This window comes from Nycticebus coucang, chromosome 4, assembly GCF_027406575.1.
Source record: "Nycticebus coucang isolate mNycCou1 chromosome 4, mNycCou1.pri, whole genome shotgun sequence".
NCBI classification, from domain to species: Eukaryota; Metazoa; Chordata; class Mammalia; order Primates; family Lorisidae; genus Nycticebus; species Nycticebus coucang.
In genome coordinates this window covers 143,984,010-144,004,181 of record NC_069783.1, presented here as the reverse complement: position 1 = coordinate 144,004,181, position 20,172 = coordinate 143,984,010, and the positions used below count along the sequence as shown (strand labels likewise).

At 46.7% G+C, this 20,172-nt stretch overlaps 1 protein-coding gene across 4 annotated transcripts in view; it reads right to left on the bottom strand.

The window, feature by feature from the left end:
• KIAA1671 (KIAA1671 ortholog) overlaps nucleotides 1-20,172 on the bottom strand; it is a 216,437-nt gene that overhangs the window by 194,391 nt on the left and 1,874 nt on the right. The window contains exons 1-2 of one of the 4 annotated variants that reach the window (XM_053589237.1): nucleotides 14,045-14,183; nucleotides 13,246-13,357 (exon numbers count right to left, since the gene is read on the bottom strand). The exons of the other annotated variants lie outside the window; for them this stretch is intronic. The gene's annotated coding sequence lies outside the window, so the exon portion shown is untranslated. Of the gene's footprint in view, nucleotides 1-13,245; nucleotides 13,358-14,044; nucleotides 14,184-20,172 lie in introns of those variants that run through there. 4 annotated transcript variants of the gene reach the window in all.

Sequence of the window (20,172 nt, the reverse complement as noted above, 5' to 3'; positions counted from 1 at the left end):
AGAACTGAGTACATCTAGATGGGGTGACTTAATAATGGAGTGAATAATAACACAGCAAGGACACAGATGTGGCAAAAACCACAAAGATGTGAATGACAGAGCTTGAGGAACTCTCCGCCAGTTCATTCTGTTGTTCACTCACTTACACTAATGACGACGTATACACACCCATGTGAACCTCCTCAACTGACTTAGCCAGAGTCCAGGAATACATTATATAACTGAGCCTCCCAGGCCACATACCCCTACAAATCACCTGGGGAGTTTTCTTTTTCAATACAGATGCTCAGGTCCCACCCCAGACCAACTGAGTCTGAGTTCCCAGATGGTAGTCTCAGCACCCAGTGAGGAGTTATTCTTTTTTAGGGGGGGTGGCTGGGGCCGGGTTTGAACCCGCCACCCCTGGTATATGGGGCCAGTGCCCTACTCCTTGAGCCACAGGCACTGCCCCCAGCAGAGGAGTTTTTATAAAGCCCACAGGGTAGTTTCTTTTGCATAGCCAGTGCTAAGAATCAGCGACAGGTATTCAGGGGCTTCTTTTCCTTAATAAGTGGGGAACGGGGTCCACGGTGCCCACAGGGCATCCTTGAAAAATGAAATCCAGGCCTTAAGCATTTCTCCCCCGAAAGACACACACCCAAGCATGCCTCCAGCAGTGAAAGATGGGTGCTTTAGGATTTCCTCAACTTCTAACCCAGGCTCTCTGAGGCACCAGGGTACATCTGCAGAAATTTCACAGTCCAGTGGGGGAAGCCAAAGTGGTTCGGGAAAACACATCGTAATGTGACAGACATTCTGTCAGGAACAAACAGCCCATTGCCTGGCAACTCACTTCATGTAGATGCAGAGTCCCAAGGAATAGAGATCCTGAAGATTCTCCTACAAAAATCAGGTGCCAGCCAAGCCCAGAAGGATGGTTACTGTCACAAAACCAGAAAACAGATGGCGCGGTGGCTTATGCCTGTGATCCTAGCACTCTTGGGAGGCTGAAATAGGTGAATTACTTGAGGTCAGGTATTTGAGACCAGAGTGAGCAAGACTAAGACTCCATCTCTACAAAAGACAGAAAAATTAGCGGGCATTGTGGTGGGTGTCCAGCTACTTGGGAGGCTGAGACATGAGGATCCCTCGAGCCCAAAGAGTTTGAGGTTGCTGTGAGCTATGATGATGAGGCCACAACACTCTACCCAGGGTGACGGAGTGAGACTCGCCTCAAAAAAAAAAAAAAGGCAGAAAATAACAAGTGTTGGCAAGGATATAGAGAAAGAGAAATTGGAACCCTTAAGCCAGGTATAGTAGCTCCTGTAATATTAGCACTCTGGTAGGCCAAGGCGGGTGAATTGCCTGAGCTCAGGGGTTTAAGACTAGACCGTGCAAAGCAAGACATCTCTAATAAAAAACAATAGTAGGGCGCCTATAGTCCCAACTACTTGGTTGGCTGAGGCAGGAAGACTGCTTAGACCCAGAAGTTTGAGGTTGCTGTGAGCCAGGCTGATGCCATGGCACTCTAGCCCAGGCAACAGAGTGAGACTGTTTAAAAAAAAAAATTAAAAAAAAGAAGAAATCAGAACCCTTGTGCACTGTTGCTAAAAATGCAAAATGGTATAGTCACTGTGGAAAACAGTATGGTCGTTTCTCAAAAACTTAAAAACAGAATTACCATATGATCCAGCAATTCCACCTCTGCTTATAAAACCAGAAAGAAAAAAAAAAAACCCTGAAAGCAAGGACTTGAACAGACCCTTATTCATTAATACCTAAAACGTGGAAACAGTCCAAGTGTCCACAGAAGGATGAAGGAATAAATTGAGATATACACATACAATGAAATATTATTCAGCATTAAAAAGGAAGGAAATTCTGACACATGCTACAACATAGATGAACCCTGAGGACATTAAGCTAAGTAAAGGGAGGCTATCACGAAAGGACAGATACTGTATGATCCCACTTACATGAGTAGTTGAATTCACAGAGACAGAAAGTAGAGTGAGCGATGGGGGCTGGGGGAAGGGGAAAAGAGCGAGTTGTCAGTAGTTTTTGTTTTTTGTGTTTATTTATTATTAAATCATAGTGTCAGTAGTTTTAAGAGTTTCAGTACATTTAAAAATGGTTAGGATGGTAAATCATATGTGCATTTCACCACAATTAAAAACTAAATTGTTTTAAATAGACAACAGAGTACAGGCTGACTGGGTTCAAACTGCAGTTCTACAACATACTAGCTCAGCAGCTATGCTTCTGTGCTTCTCTGCACCCTAGTTTCCTCATCTGCAGAATGGGTATAAAATGAAAAGAGCTGCTTCATGGGCTACTGGGAGGAGGAGATGGCTGAGTATATTAGCTGCTGTGATTAAGGCGGTGGTGGCCATTATCAGTCTCTGCTCTATACCGACCCTGCTAGATAAAGTTCTGAGGTTTTGGAAGATACCCATCAAGTACATCATGTGAGTCCCTGGGGACTTTTGGCCCTGTGGTTCGGTTTGCTTAGGACCAGGATCCACTCATGAGTAAGGAATAAAAATGATGGTGTTGCATGTGGATGAATTGAGAAATTAAATTCCATGAGGACAGAGACCGATTCAGCAATAAATAAAATGTCCTGCCCAGAACCCAAGGTAAGAGTCCTCCGTCCTCAACTTGCAGGGTGATGCAGGCCCAGCCTTGCCCTCTCTGGGCTTCAACAAATCCTGCCCCTCAGCCCACCACTCTGTGAATCTAAGTAGGGGAGCCAGTCCATGGCCCCAACCAGTCAGCATACCAGATCCCTGGGCCCCTATGGAACCCCAGGGATGGGCTGGGGAGGCAGACACCCTAGGTGACCAGAGCTAGGGGGTCTCAGGCATATTCAGGCTTTTCTTCTCCTCCCCAGGAGGAAGCTGGGTAGAGAACCCCCCTTCTATCACCCATAAAGCTCACAAAGGCTACAAGCCCTGTGTTTCTAGGAGCTTGAGGACAGACAACAGGACATGGTCCTGGCCTTGGACCCAACATTTTATCCAGATTCCAAAGACAAGAAGGACCCTTAAGGGTCACATCATCCATCTCCTGCTTCCATTGCTATCAGGTGTCCCTTTTTCAAAGAAACACAACTCCCACATTGCCAGGTCAACCAACAAACACAGATGGAGTTGTCTGATACTGATACGTGGGTCATTATGAAAGTTTTGAGACACATAAAAATCAAGAAATGTAAAATCTGTATGAACGGAAACAAAGGATGCCCTCCCTACAACACCGAGAGGCTGATCAAGTTGAAACTTGCACGGATCAATCAGGAAGGAAGCTGTAGAGTAGACTGTTTCTTAGAAGTGAAATAATGGACTATGTCACAGTCCGTCTCTTTTTTTTTTATTGAATCATAGCTGTGTACATTAATATGCTCATAAACCATACACTAGTTTCATAGACCGTTTGACACATTTTCATCATGTCTCTTTTTTTTTCTCTCTCTTTTTTTCCTTACAGACCAACACAGGCAGAACACAGTCTGTCTCAAAACGTGTGTAGTGACCTATGTACTATGAAAACATTAGTAGCAGCATTATTACATTAACAGTCACAACAGCTGCCAATGACATGCCCTCTTGGGCGAAGCACAAGACAGGAAGCAGCTCAGTCAATTCTTGCAACAGCCCAATGAGGCGGTTCTACCATCATTCCCACTGCACAGACAGGGAGACGGAAGCTGAGAACGAAACTTGCCCAAGTTTAGCAGAGTAGCACAAGCAGCAAGTGGTGAAGGCAGGCCCCTATCTTCTCTGTTCCACCCTCGCCTCTGATAACATTGCATTTATCGAGCAGCCACGACATGTCTGATCCTCAGAAAGTCCTCTGAAGCAGGCATCACTGTCACATTCAATTTGCAGATGAGAAAAGTGAAGTATGAGGTGACCTGACTTGTCCAGGGCAAAACTGGAACTCGGGTCTGTCTTATTTTGGAGCTAAGGTCATTGTCACTGGGCTGGGACACAACAGGCTCTGGTCCCAACCTGCCTTCCCCCACCCACAACTGGCAGGTCCCCAGGAAGCCAGAGTCTCTACTTTTGCATCTCATACCACAGGCACCTGGGCCTGGCAACACGCTTCCTACAAAGAGCAGCAGTCTCAGGCCCAGCCAGAGGTGGCTGCCCCATGGGCTGAGCACAGGATAGGCCCCAGCAAGTGGGGAGCAAGCAGGGAAAGGGCCCAACCCGGTCTTCCACCTGCTGGGGCGCTGGGCACTGAGAGCACTTTCATGTCACAGTTGGGAGTGCTGGAGTCTAGCAGGTGGCCAGTGGGGGTCCAAGCTCCACACAGACAGTTCTTGGGCCTCAGCACCCCCGAGCAACTCACACCTGCTAGAGAGAGGACAACGTGGAAGATCTCTCAGCAATAGGAGCTGAGGGGTGTGAGAAGTGCAGGCAGGGTCCAGAGAAGGTAGAGAGGAGGGGTCAGGTGGAAAGAAAGAGGAATTAGGCAGCAGGAATCCTGACATCTTATCCCCACACAGCTTCCACCTGGCTAATGACCTTGAGCAAAATACTTATCCTCCCCAAGCCTTTTGTTCCCTCTCCAAAAAGGGAAAGCTTCCAAAAGAAAGGCACAAAAATCTAGACAGCCTCGTTAGGGCTGGGATCCAATGCCCGTCCCTGGGGACGCTGCTGTCTTGCTCCACAAACAGGGAATTGCCGAGTGTGGCACAGTCCTCTCTGGGGGATGTGCCCTTTTGGTGTTCCCAGCTGCAGCACGACCAAAAGTCTGGAGTCCCTGGCTCAGGGTGGGGAGGAGGAGGTCCAGGTTGTCCAAGGCCCTAGAGACCAGAGACCCATGAACTTGTTCAGCCACCAACCAGCTGCCTCACCAATGCCCTCTGCTTCCCATAGGCACAGCACGGCATAAGGAAGGCCCACGCTAGTGCAACAGAGTGCGGAAGGTCCAGGGAAGCCCATTCCTGCTGCTGGACAAATCAACCAAAGCTCCCATCCCCTGCTGGTGAGTCAGCAGCAACACTGACAAGTTCAACAGGGGGGCCAGGGAATCAAAATGACATAAGCAGAGAATGTAGATACCAACTCTGCACCTGCCTGGCTGGGTTTCCTTGGTCAATTCCTTCTCTGCAGCTCAGTTTTCTCATTCGGAAAAAGCAATCAAGACTGCGCTACTTAAGTCATACTGAGGTTGATACTGTATGAAATTACAATATTCTACCATTCTTGATCTATAAAAATCACAGTTTCATATGTTTCGATCCAATACGTGCCTTGGTGCAACACACATGTGAATGCAATCAACAGGGGTCAAAACTGAACCCAACAGCAGCAGAACCACTGCTTTGAAGAAGCAGCAAGGGGAGTCAAGGAGGAATTTAAACCCCTCCTGTCTTCCAGCAGAAGCACCTGTTTTCCTCATTCATGGACAAAGATGTACAATGTCTTACAGCACATACTCCCAAATATAACAACCACATGCCAGAACAGCTCACCTGTGGGTGGCCCATGACAATGTGTAAGTAAGACAAGGTCCCAAAGACACCAAAGTGGGGCATGCACCACTGTGACATGCTCACAAATATCCTCGATTTTAGGCAAAGTATTTTCCATGTGTATTTGATCAAACATAACTACCCCACTGAACTCCATCTTTTTAAATGTTTTTAAGGCTTAAAAAAGGAACCAGAGCTGGGCATAGTGGCTCACACATGTAATTCTAGCACTTTGGGAGGCTGAGGTGGGAGGATCATTTGAGGCCAGAAGTTCGAGGCCAGCCTGGGCAACATAGTGAGGCCCCCTCTCTACAAAAAATAGAAAAATTAGCCAGGCGTGGTAGCATGCACCTGTTGTCCCAGCTACTCAGGAGGCTGAGGTGGAAGGATTGCTTGAGCCCAGGAATTGGAAGCTGCAATGTGCTGTGATGATGTCGCTGCACTCTAAGCCAAGAAACAGAGCAAGACTCTGTCTCAAAAAAATCAACAAAAAGGCAGGATGCGGTGGCTCACATCTGTAATCCTAGCACTCTGGAAAACCAAGGCTGAAGGATTGCTTGAGCTCAGGAGTTCAAGACCAGCCTGAGCAAAAGCAAGACCCCCATCTCTACTAAAAATAGAAAAAAATAACTAAGCGTTTTGGTGAACAGCTGTAGTCCCAGCTTCTTGGAAGGCTGAGGCAGGAGGATCACTTGCACCCAACCCCAGGAGTTTGAGGTTGCTGTGAGTTGCCACAGTACTCTAGCGACAGAATGAGACCCTGTCTCAAAAATAAATAAATACATATATACACATAAACAAATAAATAAACAAAAGAAAAGGAAATAAAATATGGCATATCTATATAATGGAATATTATTCAGTCATAGAAAGGAAGGAATGAAACACTGATAATTACAACAACATGGCTGAACCTGACCTGGAAAACATTCTGCTAAGTGAACAGTTGCACATTGTATGATTCCATTTATATGAAATGCTCAAAACAAGCAAATCCATAGAGAAAGCAGATTAGTACTTGCCGAGGGCTGGGGAAACTGGAGAACGGGGGGGAGGGCACTGCCAAAGGGCAAGGGGTTTCTTTTCGGAGGTAACGAAAGTGTGCTAAAATTGATCGTGGTGATAGTTGCACATATCTATGAATGCACTAAAACCACTGAAGTGTGCACTTTGCACAGGTGAACTGAATGATATGAGAATTGTATCTCAATAAAGATGATACTGAAAAAGAGACAAGTTTAAGAAAAACCTTCACTGAAAAACAGTCCAGGTAGTACCCAAATACAACAACATTCCAAAGTGATACAAGAATGACTGGAGTTTGGGAAACACTGAAGTCACACTTTAGTTTTCTATGGGGTCAAACCTCAGTTCCACCATCCCCTAGCTGAACGGCTAGGAGCCAGTGACTTAACTCTCTCCACCTCAGTTTCCTCTTCCAAAAACTGTGAACAAGAATGGTTCCGACGCCATGGAGTAACTATGAGAACTATGTGGGTGCCTGGCACATACAAGGGGGCTAATAAACGGCAGCACTGCTACCTGTCACCTGAGCTCCTCAGGCCCATATTAGATCACGAGGCCAGTTCAAAAAACTTCAGTCCTCAGCTACACAGAAGCCCTACCTCCCACGCAGCCCAGAGGCCTCACCCAAACCTGCCCCACCCAGACCCAAGTCCAGCTGATAAATCTTTTCCTGAAAGGGAACACAACCTGAAAATCGGCCAGGGATTGCTGAGGGCCTGCCCGGTGACAGGGCCTCCCAAAGCTGGGAAAACTCCCGGCAAAGAAGGCACAGGTGGAGAAAGGGAGGCGGGGGCAGCCTGGGGTCTAGCACAGCACAGAGCCATGGAGGTGAAAACAAAAGGTGATGTGAAAGACATGACTGTTTGAGATTGGGAGCTTAGGAAAGGGCTCTGGGAGGAAGTGACCTTGGTGCTGAGCCCTGAAGGAGGCAAAGGAACCAAAGGGCTGGGAGAAAGTATTCTAGGTAGCAGGGCCAGCAAGTGCAAAGGCCCTGGGGCAAGTCAGGCTGGGTATGCTGGAAGGACCACAGCAAAAAGGTGAGCTACTATTATTATTTGGCCATCACTAATATTCAACCTCATGATGATTTTCATACAGATTTCTTAGGAATTCATTAGTCATTCATTAGACAAATATTTATTCAATGCCCCTACTATGTGCCAGGCACTGTACTAGGACACAGCACTGAACAGAACAAAGTCCCTCCCCATCTGAAGCTTCATAGTCCCATAGAGGGGACAGACATTAGAAAAATAAATGCTCACAAGAGTACACTTTGTGTCTGCACTGAGAGAAAAGGTTTGGGGAATATGGAGGGCTATACTCACACAGAGCCACCACCCTCTCCACCTCCATAAGCATAGCCTCCTTGGTGCCCTCCAGGCTTCGACTCCTACCCCTGACCGCAAGTCTATTCCCTACCTAGCAGCCAGGAAGATCTTTTTAAAACCCACAACAGGTCCTATCCTGATGCACCGCTTCAAGAAAATAAATCCCAAATGGTCCTACACTGGTCCGTGAGGCCCAATACAGTCTCCTTGAACCTCCAGCACACTTTGCCTCACCCTAGCTTGCTCCTACCTCAGGGCCTTTGCACTTGCCAGCTGCCCTGCTACCTAGAACACTTTCTTCCAGGTTCTTCAGATGGCTCCTCTGTCTCCTTTGGGGCTCAGAAGCAAGGTCGCTTCCTCCCAGAACCCTTCCCTAAGCACCCAATCTAAAACAGACACCTTTCTCACACCACCTTCTTTTATTTTCACTGTCATTGCTCTTAATCATTTTCCAAAGTTCCATGTTTTATTAATGGGCCTGCTTCTCCCCATTAGAATGTCAGGTCTGTGAAGGCACTGAACCTTGCTGCATCCTTGGTGCCTGGCACAGAAACAGATATTGTTGGATGGGATGGATGGATGGATGGGTGGATGGATGGATGGGATGGATGGATGGATGGGTGGATGGATGGATGGATGGATGGGTGGATGGATGGATGGATGGGATGGATGGATGGATGGGTGGATGGATGGATGGATGGATGGATGGATGGATGGATGGATGGGTGGATGGATGGATGGATGGATGGATGGGTGGATGGATAGCTGGATGGATAAGTGGATGTGTGGGTAGATGGATGGGTGAGCGGGAAAGTGGTGAGTAGGTAGAGGATGGATAGAAGAATAGATAGAAAGTAGATAGTAGATATACGAAGGGGTGATTCTGGCCGTGTGTTTAATGAGTAAAGGGTCTTGAATTCATCTCCCATGAGCACTGTTTTCTGAGCAGGCAAAACAAGATAAAACATAAAACATTTAGCAAATGTCTGATAAACAGTAACAATGTTTACAATCATTATTTGCTAACCACTGTAATGCCTGTCTGGGAGATAACATTATGATGATGTTTGTACATCTGTCTACCTACCTGCCTATCTATCTTTGCTCATGTCCTACAATGATCCTGTATCTTTTTTTTTTTTTTGCAGTTTTTGGCCAGGGCTGGGCTTGAACCTGCCACCTCTGGCATATGGGGCCAGTGCCCTACTCCTTTGAGCCACAGGCGCTGCCCCAATCCTGTATCATTTTTGTAATAAACACCACAAAGTATATAGCATGACCTTGAACTTCAAAGCCCTGCCCAGGTAGAAGGGACACCAATTTGCCAACTGGGACCCTGGCCTTTTCCAGCCATCCACACCACGCCCACCTCTTCACAATAGACACATCCTAGAACATGAAATCCCCAAGGTTTATGCTTGTTAAGACTCCCCTCTGGCAGTGGTGGCACATGAAGATGTCAGCCTATTCACGGAGACACTGAAGCCACAGCCCAAGCCAGTAGCACAGAGGAAACTCAGGTACCAACTCTCTCCCTCCAAGCCAAACTCCTTCCTCCATAATGCATTTCCCCCCAAAATAGTTTCTGGTCCAAATTCAGTACCACATTCTACAATAGACAGATGGATCACTCCTAAGTTTGAGAGAGGCATTGGCGATGTACCATGTTATGAGTACAACCTTCACACTGGAGGACCCCAGATTCAGTAGCTATCCCTCAGAATAGCCAAAAGAGGAGAAGAAGGCCTGAGGGACCTTCCAAAACCCACTAATGGGGGACAACCTGGCAGACACTGAGGTGTCACAGACAAGGAAACATCTCGAGATCAACCCCAGCAGAAGACCCAGTGTGACAGATATTCCGGTCTACAGAGGCGGGGTCGGCAAGGGGGCTGCTTCTAAACAGCCTTACCCACTCTGACTGCCACTTCCCAAGTGCTGAGTACTTTATCACACACTCAAAGCTGTGTGGCCATGGTTAAAAACACTCCCAAGCAATGTGGAGTTAGACAGCTAGACAGCAGTATTAATACCAGCAACTACAATTTATTACGGAGATTCAAGAAGCAGTGCCCAGCAAGTGCTCAGGGCAGGATCTGGCTCAATCAGTGTCACTGCGCAGGATGAGGAAGAGGAAGAGAAAGCACCAACTGTGTGCGTCTGGTTACGTCAAGAGCCTTTATATGAAGGGGCACAACCACCCAATTAGGGAGTAACTACTATTAGCCCCATTTTACAGAGAAGGAAACTGAGGAGGGGCCAGGTTGTGTAATTTACTTGCCCAAGGTCACATCCCTCTGGATGTCCCCAATCCCAAACACACTTCTAAAACCCAGGCTCCACCATCTGCCCTGCTCTATGGCCCCCCAAACCCTTTCCTCTCTCTCTGCCCTTCTGGGTCTCCATGGGTGCCTAAGTGACTTCCTAATTTTCAGACTTTCTTGGAGCTGGTCAGCTGACCCTGTCTTTCTACCACCCTCCACCCCTCACCCCCGGTGTTGGTGACCTCGTTCTCCGGAAGCCAGTGTTGCAGCTGGGATGAGGCGGAAGGGTTCTCAGTGAGCTCATCTTACAGGGGCCACCTCCATTCCACCGGAACCATCCAGCAGCTTTGCCTCGGACAACACCCAGGCCTCGCAGGGACAGGAAGCATCCCAGTGATAACAATTGGGACTAGCTTGTGAGTGTGCTCAAAGCACTTTGTAGAAGCCAAACCACCTGGCCCAACCTCCGTTCTGAGCAGCCTAGAGGAAGTAGTCCAGGGGGGTCTCCCCTATCCTAATTTCTGCAACCACCAGCAGTAGCTATAGCATTTGGAGAAGGGGTGCATCTTCTCAAAATAAGAAACAAAACTATGCATACACATAAAATGACAGCATACATGTGCCATGTGTCAGGCACCCTTCTAAGCACTGTATAGGTATTAACTCATTTAATCCTCACAGCAGCCTCATTTTACAGAAGAGAAGCTCAGAGAGGGCAAGCAACCTGCCCAGGGTCACACAGCCCAAGAGGTTGCAGAGACAGAACTTGAATCCAAACCACCTGCGAATAAAGCCCACATTTTATGCCTCAAGATACAAAGCTGACATTTCAATCAAATTTTATTTATGCAGAGTGTGGTTAACAAGTTTAAAACTTACTGCCTAAAATATTAGCACCACTTATCTTTAGACTTAGAGATTATGAGAGAGTTATGTCTTTTTTTTTTCTTTATCTATACAGGCAGTCCTTCATATCTGAGGGTTCTCATTCGTGGATTCAACTATGGATGGAAAATTTTTTTTTAATGGATGTTTCCATCTGTAAAAAACATATACAGACTTTTTTCTTCTTATTATTCCCTAAATGATACAGTATAACAACTATTTACAGAGCATTTCCATTGCATTAGGTGATACAAGTAACACAGAGAGACGATTTAAAGTATTCAGGAGGATGTGGGTAGGCTTTATGCAAATTCTGCATCATTTTATATAAGTGAATTAAACATCCAGGTATTTTGGTACCTGTTGGGGGGTCATGGAACCAATTTTCCAAAGACACCAAGGGGATGACTGTCTTTCTAAATATCCAACAATAAAAATGTATTGCTGCATTATAAGAACAAAACAAGTATAAAAATGATCAATTTAAAAAATGAAACGAGAGTCATAGGTTCATTTAACTAGGTGTGGAGGTGACGCCAAGTAAGGTAGAAGGGTCACCAGGGAATAAGATAATGTAAAGGGTAAAGGTCTGGGAACTCCTCAGTACTCCAGAGAGATCAGGAACACAGTGGGGGCTTTACCTAACTTCACTACCCACCACCCAAACAGAACCGCAGGGACGATGACTCGATTCTCCGTTTGTCTCAACATTCACAGGATGACCCTGCTGAGAACTCCTGGCCAGGCTGAAAGACAGCACCCCCATTCCAAAGGTGTGGACACAGAGGCAGACAGAGGAAGCTACGCCCAGGGCTGAGAAGAAAACGAAGCCAGGATGTGACCCAGGGCTACATGGCTCTGAACCAATGTGGCATCTACCACCGCAGGCTGTGGGTGCAGTCCGCAGAAGAGCCACCATCCCGGGAGCAATCCAGGGCTTGGGACAGGAACTGGGAGCACGCAGAGAGTCCCTGTGGATGCCCAGTTGACCCCAACCAGAGCCAGGGAAGATGGCTCACACCTGCTCTGCTAGCCAGCATTCTGGGCATTCCAAAAATGCCTCCATGAATTTGCTGCCTCCCTCTCCCCCCATCCCTTAAAGTGAATTAAAGGAAGACAGAGGGGCTGTGATTAAGACATCTAGAGAAGAAGGGCCTTGGAAGCATTATCACCGCCTTTCTGGAGTCAAATCTGACAGTAACCAGGCACATCTCACCTCTCCAAGAAGAAGGTGCTCTGCCTGCCACCAAAACTCCCTATCTCTGCCAAGTCCTAAGCACGTCGAGGGAAATGGTTTTGTGTCAAGACTGAGCAAAGGTGGGACCAGGGCCCAGATCACAGAGACTGTCATAGCCCAGGGCCCACAGCTCTGTGCCTCCTCAGCTCTCCTCTGTGGCCCAACTCTGAGGCCCAGGGCATAGCCCAGGACCTACAGTAGGTGCTTAATAAATAATAAAAATGAAAATAATCAACTGTCAAAGAGAGGAAAGGACACACTGCGCTGGAACTTCCAAAAGCAGAGAAAGTATTGCTGACTGGGCCAGGGCTTCGCAGGGACAGACCTGAGTTCAAATCCAGACTCTGCCACTCTTATCCCACACTGGTGACACTGGGGAGGGCTTTACCTCTCTGAGCCTTAGTTTCCTCAACGGTAAAGGGGTTAACAATATCAACAGCCTGAATCATTCCAAGGATTTGACAAGAAGACCCACAACATGATACCTCCCTACCCAGTAGGGCTGCAGCAAATTGCATTTTTTCTGGGTCCTGCCTTTCAAAAGGCTGGTTTTCAACCTTCCCTGAAGGTGTATCAGAGATAAGAGGCTCTGGAGTGTGCTTATCCAGCTCCCTCTCCCTTTGTAAAAAAGGCTCAGAGAGTAAGGTGCTTACCCAAGGACACACAGCAGAGAAGCCAGCACAGAACTCAAGAGGCCTGGCTTCTGGCCTAGAATTCATTTTAATACACTTGGTATTCTCTTCCATGGTCTAGAACCCCTTCACTTGCCAAGCACAGTCCCTAGCATATAGATTCTAGAAACAAAGACAGGAGTCTTCCAGCGCTGGGGCCTACAATGAAAGACAGAAATAAACTTGGGCAGCTTCCCAGGTCAAAGGGCCCTGGGAGTTCCCCAACTGAGTCATTCCCTAGCCCTGCTCAGCTGTAGCCAACTGGGCAAGGCTGAGCTAAGTGGGCAGTGCTTGCCAAGGCCCAGGCTTCATGTCAGGACAGGTCAGGCAGCATGAGCTAAAAGTGACCGCAGTGTACCCAACGCACCCACTGGCCACCGCTTCTGCGGGGAGGCCCTCCACACCCCAAGCTTCCTTCCCTTGGTGTGCCTTGCTATAACTGCATACAAACAGGACTCCCCAGAAAGGACTTTTCATCACTGAAAAAGCAAAACAAACAAAAAAGAAAAAGAAATATCAACATGGAGTCAGCTGGAAACCACAGCCCTGACCTGGAGGCTTTGAAAATACAGCTGTTTCTTTAACAGGAAGGGCACTGCTGATGAGATTCTCACATACAAAGGCCCTAGTCCTCTCTGCCTGCCACTGGCTCGTAACTCTGAGCAAGGTGCTTTGCCTCCCAGAGCCTCACTTTCCTCATCTGTAAAATGGGAAAAACACTAGCACCTTTGTTTGTAGATTGTTACAAGGATTCGATAAAATAATGCCCAAAATCTACATGAGGGAAACTGGAACATAAGCAGCAGTTGATAAATGTTAATCATCTTTTTTTATTACTGTTACTTTTACGATTTCTGCTACTACCACAAAAAAGGGAGATTTATATTATCTTTTATAAAAGAATTCCTTGGGATAATTTACAAACATTTTTTAAAAAGCCCTGGGCCAGCCAAGGTGGCTCACACCTGTAATCTCAGCAGTTTGGGAAGCCGAGATGGGAGGATCACTTGAGGTCAGGAGTTTGGGACCAGGCTGGGCAGTGTATTGAGAAAATAAAATAAATATAAATATTTATAAATATAAGTATAAAATAAAGTAAAAAAATTAAAAAAAAACCTACACTGATCTTTTTATGGGGGAGAGCTCCCATTTTTTAAAGCACCTACTATATGCAAGAGGCTTAGTTAAAAAGGCTCAGAGAGCCTTTCAATCCCGCATGACGCCACAGGGAAAATCGTAGCATCTTCTTTCTATAAATGAATGAAGGCTCAGGGAAGTGAAGTCACCCACGCAAAGCCACACAGCAGTGAGGTGGTGATACAGGATGTAACACTAGCACTTCCCAGCTCTGCTCAACCTGCTGCCCCATCAGAGGGGCTCAGGAAAGAGACTCGAGGCATGGGGGCTGGAGTTGGGTTGTGTACATACACTGCCCACTTCCGGCAGGATGGCCCTGGGCAAGTGTCTTCCTTTCTGAGTCTCAGTTTCCTCATCTATAAAATGGAGACATAGGAATCAAAAACAACACTATGGCAAAGTAGCAAGCACAGTGCCTGAACAGCATGAATACTCACTTCATATTGTTTCTGTTTTACTACAAATAACATTATTGTTCCCAAAAGCTGGGTTCCCGCATAAAAGAAGAGGCAGACTCAGTCATCTTCCCTAAACTTTTAAAGAGGCCAGGGCAGACTCTACCTAGCACGCTCAGGTCAGGGGCTGTTGCTGCTCCCCTCCAAGGACTCGTTGGTCTGTCTGAGATTCATTGCACAGTCAGGAAATGCTCAGAGGGATGAAGCAAGCCACCCAGTATCACACAGGAAGCCCATACCTGAGCCACCCCAGACCCCAACTCTCTACCCAGCTTCCTTCAGAAGCTCCACCCCTGGTACCAGCAGGATCTCGTTTTCCATGCACTTGGACATGACGGATCTGCGACACATTTTTATAAAATGGAGTGAGTGAGTGACCTCTGACACTGCACCTCGCTTAGGGTGACCATGAACTCTCAGCAGTCTACTGAGTGTTTCCACAATGGGGCAGTGGGAAGAGTCCTCAAATGCAGACCTTCCCATGATGCTCCCAAAGGGCTACTTTGGGATTCAGAGGGCTGAGTGGTTGGTAAAGCCACATGATCCGTCCTGACAGGCCAGCTCTGGAGAGAGACAGTCACATAAGTGGTGACCCACGAACAGGCAGCCCCTCCAGTTACAGCAGAAGAGAGAAAGCATAGTGGCTCAAAAGGATGGGCCCTAAAAGCATTTCCATGTTATCTCCTTCCCCAAGGCCCTCATGGCTCCCAGGAAGGAAAGCAACCTCTCTCAGACTAATAAGAATATTAGTAATCATAGAAGGTCTGACATCTACATTGCAAATTCATCCTAGAAAAAGTGCTGCATACCTCATAGCTGAGTATCACTGTGATCACTTTCACAGAACTCCTCTTGGGAAGCTATGCACTAATGCCAGCACCTAGCCCACCCTTCAGAGCAATTTTGGAACTCTTTTTCTGGAATGACCATCAAGACATGTTGCTGGATGGGACATAAAAATATACAACAACAATAACGAACGCCACTCAGCAACATACGCCCAACAAATTGACAAGAACACAGGTGTGAAACACTAATATACCAAGGTTATGAAATCCTATTGAGCTGTTTGTACACTGCTGTCAACATAAGCAAATGGTGGCAGGTTCACGAACTTAATTTTCAGACCTCGTATGATAACAGCTTTTATGGCCATTCCAGAAAAAGAGTTCCAAATTTTGTAGGGTGGCCTGTTCAAAGGTGACTATAGTGATACTTAGCAATGAGGTATGTAGCACCTTTTCTAGAATGAGTTCATGAAATTAATTGTCAGGCCTCATGTGTGTATAGGTAACGCTTATGTTAATTCATTAGTAGGGATTAGGAGTTAACACACTTAATGCACGTCAACTTCATGAGGCAGGCATTACTCCCATTTTACAGATGAGGACACTGAGGCCCAGAGAGGTTAACTGCCTTGCCCAAGGCTACACAGCTGGTAAGTGGTAGAACTGGGATTAGAATCTGAGTTTACTGGCTCCAGAGTCCCTGCAATATTCCTAAGGGAAAGAGTTGTAGAGTTCCTCACTCCGTCCCAGTCTGGACCCTCTTTGTTCCGATCCTCACAGCCACCACTTGGTTATTATCAAACGTCATAGTCTTTTTTGCTAAAGGGCACAAGCACCCTATGTCCATTTTATGAATGGGCAAACTGAGGCTAAGAGACAGGATGAGAACAGTCAAAGGTCACGTGGCCCATAAGGTGCAGAGCTGGGATTCGTACCCATAACTGTCCCTCCGGCAGCCGCCCCTTGGCCTTGCTCTGCTCTCCACTCTACTGGCCACAGTATGGATCCATTCGGTGATGCCACAACTATTTAAGGAACACCAACTTTGGGCCTGGCGGTATCATGTAGGATCAGTAGGAACAGCAGTAAACTCAAATAGAGTTTCTTCCTGCTTGGCGCTAAAAGTCGAGAGGAAAGGAGGCAATAATACTAACAACCCCACGATGACCTCCACTAGTAATAATAAGGATGACAATAACCACAACCAACACATATTGAGTAGCTATCATCTGCCAAACCTTCCTCACTTACTCCTCACAGCCACCCTTAGAGGAAGCTTCTGTTATTATTCCCATTTACTGACACGGAAATGGGCTCACAGAAGTTAAGTTACTTCTCCAAGGTCACACAGTCAATAAGCAGCAGAGCCAGGATTCACCTCCTTCCCTCTGGATCCAAAGTAAATACACATTGTGGGTGGGACACATTTATAAGAGGGACTTTATCTAACAAATGCAATCAGTGTAACCTAATTCTTTGTACCCTCAATGAATCCCAAACAACAATAAAAACAAAATGAATACATGTATAAAAACAACTTTGATAATTAGCAGCGTATGACAGGGTCTTAGAAGTCAACAGAGCACATGTGTGTGCAAAGTTTCCGTACAGTCCAAAGGACGTGCTGACTCTCTGAGAAATAGGACTGGGAGGCAGTACTTGGCCATCTGACTCACTTTTCACTTCATAGAACATCATTTTGCCATCTTGGAAGCGTTTGGTGTGTTACCCATTGTTTTCATAATATAAAATACATTTCGATGTGTGTTTATCATTTCTGACTCAGTGAGGTAAACACCCAAAGATCATGCTTTGGAAGTATTTTTTCTATTCCTAACAGAGACAAGGCTGCATTTCGAAGGTTGCTTAACTGAGCAATTAAATGTACCAGTGCTAACTACTCAGAAATCAAGTTCATAACTATTTGCATACCTGTCTCACTTTGTCTTACCTCTTCCCATCACCCTGTACAACTGACCAGAGAATTCGTAAGGGATCTTTTGAATTTTTCACCAGTTTTTATACATGACACTGAAGGGGAAGAAAGAATTATGTGTGTATGTGTGTGTCCCTTGATTCAGTTTGGGAGCTTTCTTTTACTTTACTTTTTTTTTTGAGATAGAGTCTCACTAATATCACCCTGGGTAGAGTGCCAGAGTGTCACAGCTCACAGCAACCTCCAACTCTTGGGCTTAAGCAATTCTCTTGCCTCAGCCTCCAAGCAGCTGGGACTACAGGCGCCCGCCACAACACCCGGCTATTTTTTTTGTTGCAGTTATTAGTTGGCCGGGGCCGAGTTCGAACCTGCCACCCTCAGTGTATGTGGCTGGCACAGTAACCACTGTGCTATAGGCACCGAGCCTGGAAGCTTTCTTTTAAATGACAGCCTGGAGTAGTGGGAGTGGGCAAAGTACCACTCCTTGTGTTGGGGGCCTTGGAGGTGGGAAGGGCATGGCTTTGAGGTAGACAGCTTTAGGATCGAATCCTAGCTCTTCCTTTTCCCAGATGCATGACCAGGCAACAAATCACATAACCACTTGAAGCCCCAGTTTTATAAACTGTAAAATTAAGGGTCTCAAAAATAGGTACTGCCTGCATTTGTTGTGAAGAATAAAAAAGAAAAAGAGCTTAATTCAGATCCACGTATCACACCAGCTGCTCTGATGTGCTGTGCATTTTATTTTACTTGCATTTTCCCTAATCCTCCCAGTTTACAGAGGAAGAAACTGAGGTTCCAAGAAGGAAGTGGTTTATCTGTTTCACCGTCCTATAATCTGGATGAGTGAGTGGAGGAAGGGGTTTGAACTCCTAGGCAAGGATGCTCCTGCCCTCCTCTCTCCCAAACCTGCCAAAGCTGTTGGGTTTGGGACTTCAGGGAGCAGCAGGGTTGTAAAGAGAATTTTTGTTACTGATGATGGTCTAACTTTTATTCATTCAACACACTCTACATTATGGCATAGATCGATGCCTTTGCCTGCATGATCCTTTTGCCTAGAATCCCACCCACCTCCATCCCCTGGACTCCTACTCATCCTTTAAGACTCAGCTCAACCTTTGGTTATCACACACACACACACCAGGTTGAGTGAGGCACCATCTGCCTAGAACACATCCTGCCAACAAGCTATAATGATCATAATCATACCCACCATTTACTGTGCGTGTATAGACCCATGGGGACACTGCCTGGCATTCTCCATTCACTGCTTCATTAAACTCATAACCACAGTTTGACAGAGGGGAATATCCTATCATGAGCCCTTTATACAAGGCTTCCTATAAGGAAGTAGAGTCTCAATACAAGTACCATGCCCAAGGCTACAGCCAAGAAGGGGCAGGGCCAGGGTCTGTCCCCTCATCTCCATGGCTGGCTCCCTCCTTTCTAGCCTTGCCTCGTCCTCCTGGAAGTGTCCTTGGGTTTACCCATTCTGCACCCCAATTGAACCCACCATCCTCTGTTTCTTCTCCACTACTCAATCACACTGACTCCAAACATCTGCAAGTTGCAAATGAGATGTGAGTTCAAATCCCTGCTTTGCCACTGGAGATTACTAAAGACCTCACTACTCGGCGGCGCCTGTGGCTCAGTGAGTAGGGCGCCGGCCCCATATGCCAAGGGTGGCGGGTTCAAACCCAGCCCCAGCCAAACTGCAACAAAAAAATAGCCGGGTGTTGTGGCGGGCACCTGTAGTCCCAGCTGCTCAGAAGGCTGAGGCAAGAGAATCGCGTAAGCCCAAGAGTTAGAGGTTGCTGTGAGCTGTGTGACACCACGGCACTCTACCCGAGGGCCGTACAGTGAGACTCTGTCTCTACAAAAAAAAAAAAAAAAAAAAAAAGACCTCACTACACCACTGAGCCCTCCATCTCTGAAATGAGTATAATGAACCCCACTGCCTTCCCAGATAATTGGTGCTCAGGCAGGTTTGCTAATTGAATTAAGTATTGATACTTGCAAAATTTAGGCCACCACCCCTAAGGGGTCTGCTTCTCAAGATAGACTATTACACCTTGAAGAAAGGGTCTTCAGACTGCATGGCTCTCTAAATACCTCACTGAGCAATATCAAAGTTGTCAGCCATTGTCCTGCCTCTAAGTCCAGTCCACCATAGTCTCTTCCCTGGATTTTTCTAGTAACCTCTTTACTGGGCCCCAGTCTCCCAGCACGGGCCTTCCCAAAACATCCCCCTTGCACCAGCCAGGGCAAGCTTGCCAAAAAAAAAAAAAATCCAACCCCACCCCTCACCTGCAGAGAACCTTCCACCGTGCCCTCCTACACTAGAATAAAGTACAAACCACTAAGCCTGGTCGGCTAGGCCCCGGCCAACATGTGCCAACCCTGCACGCACCCTCCTCACCCTCCTGCCTCCTGGCACTGTACAAGCTGTTCCAAACTTCTCCCCACTGTCCAAGAAACTAAACTCTCTGTTCACTATATCATTTCATGGTTCATATCAACTCTCATTTTCCTGGTTCTCTCCTTCTAGACAATTGCCTATTTTCACAAAGTCTCTGCCCCTTAAAGGTGCAACTGCTAGCCTCTTTGATAGCATGTTGACATATTTTATAAATGGATGAATGAATGAATGCACATACAAAATATCCCTCTGAGGCTCTTTTTCTGTGTCGATCAAGATGTATTCTAGCATTACTGAGAGAGGAGAAATGTTCAAGCCCGACAGCTGGCTCCACCATTCTCCTGCCAAGGTCAATCTTGAACAAAAGCCAGGCCCTAGGACTCCCATGGGTGGGAATGGGAGGGTTTCAGTCTCAGAATCTGGGATGAGGGCTACATCCCCAACATCAAGAATCAATACTAGATTGCAGGGGCAATCTAATCGATTGCTCCTCGGCCAAAAGGTAACTCAGGAGGACAGATCCTGGACTGCCCTGGCCCACAGCATTTCTACAGTGTTT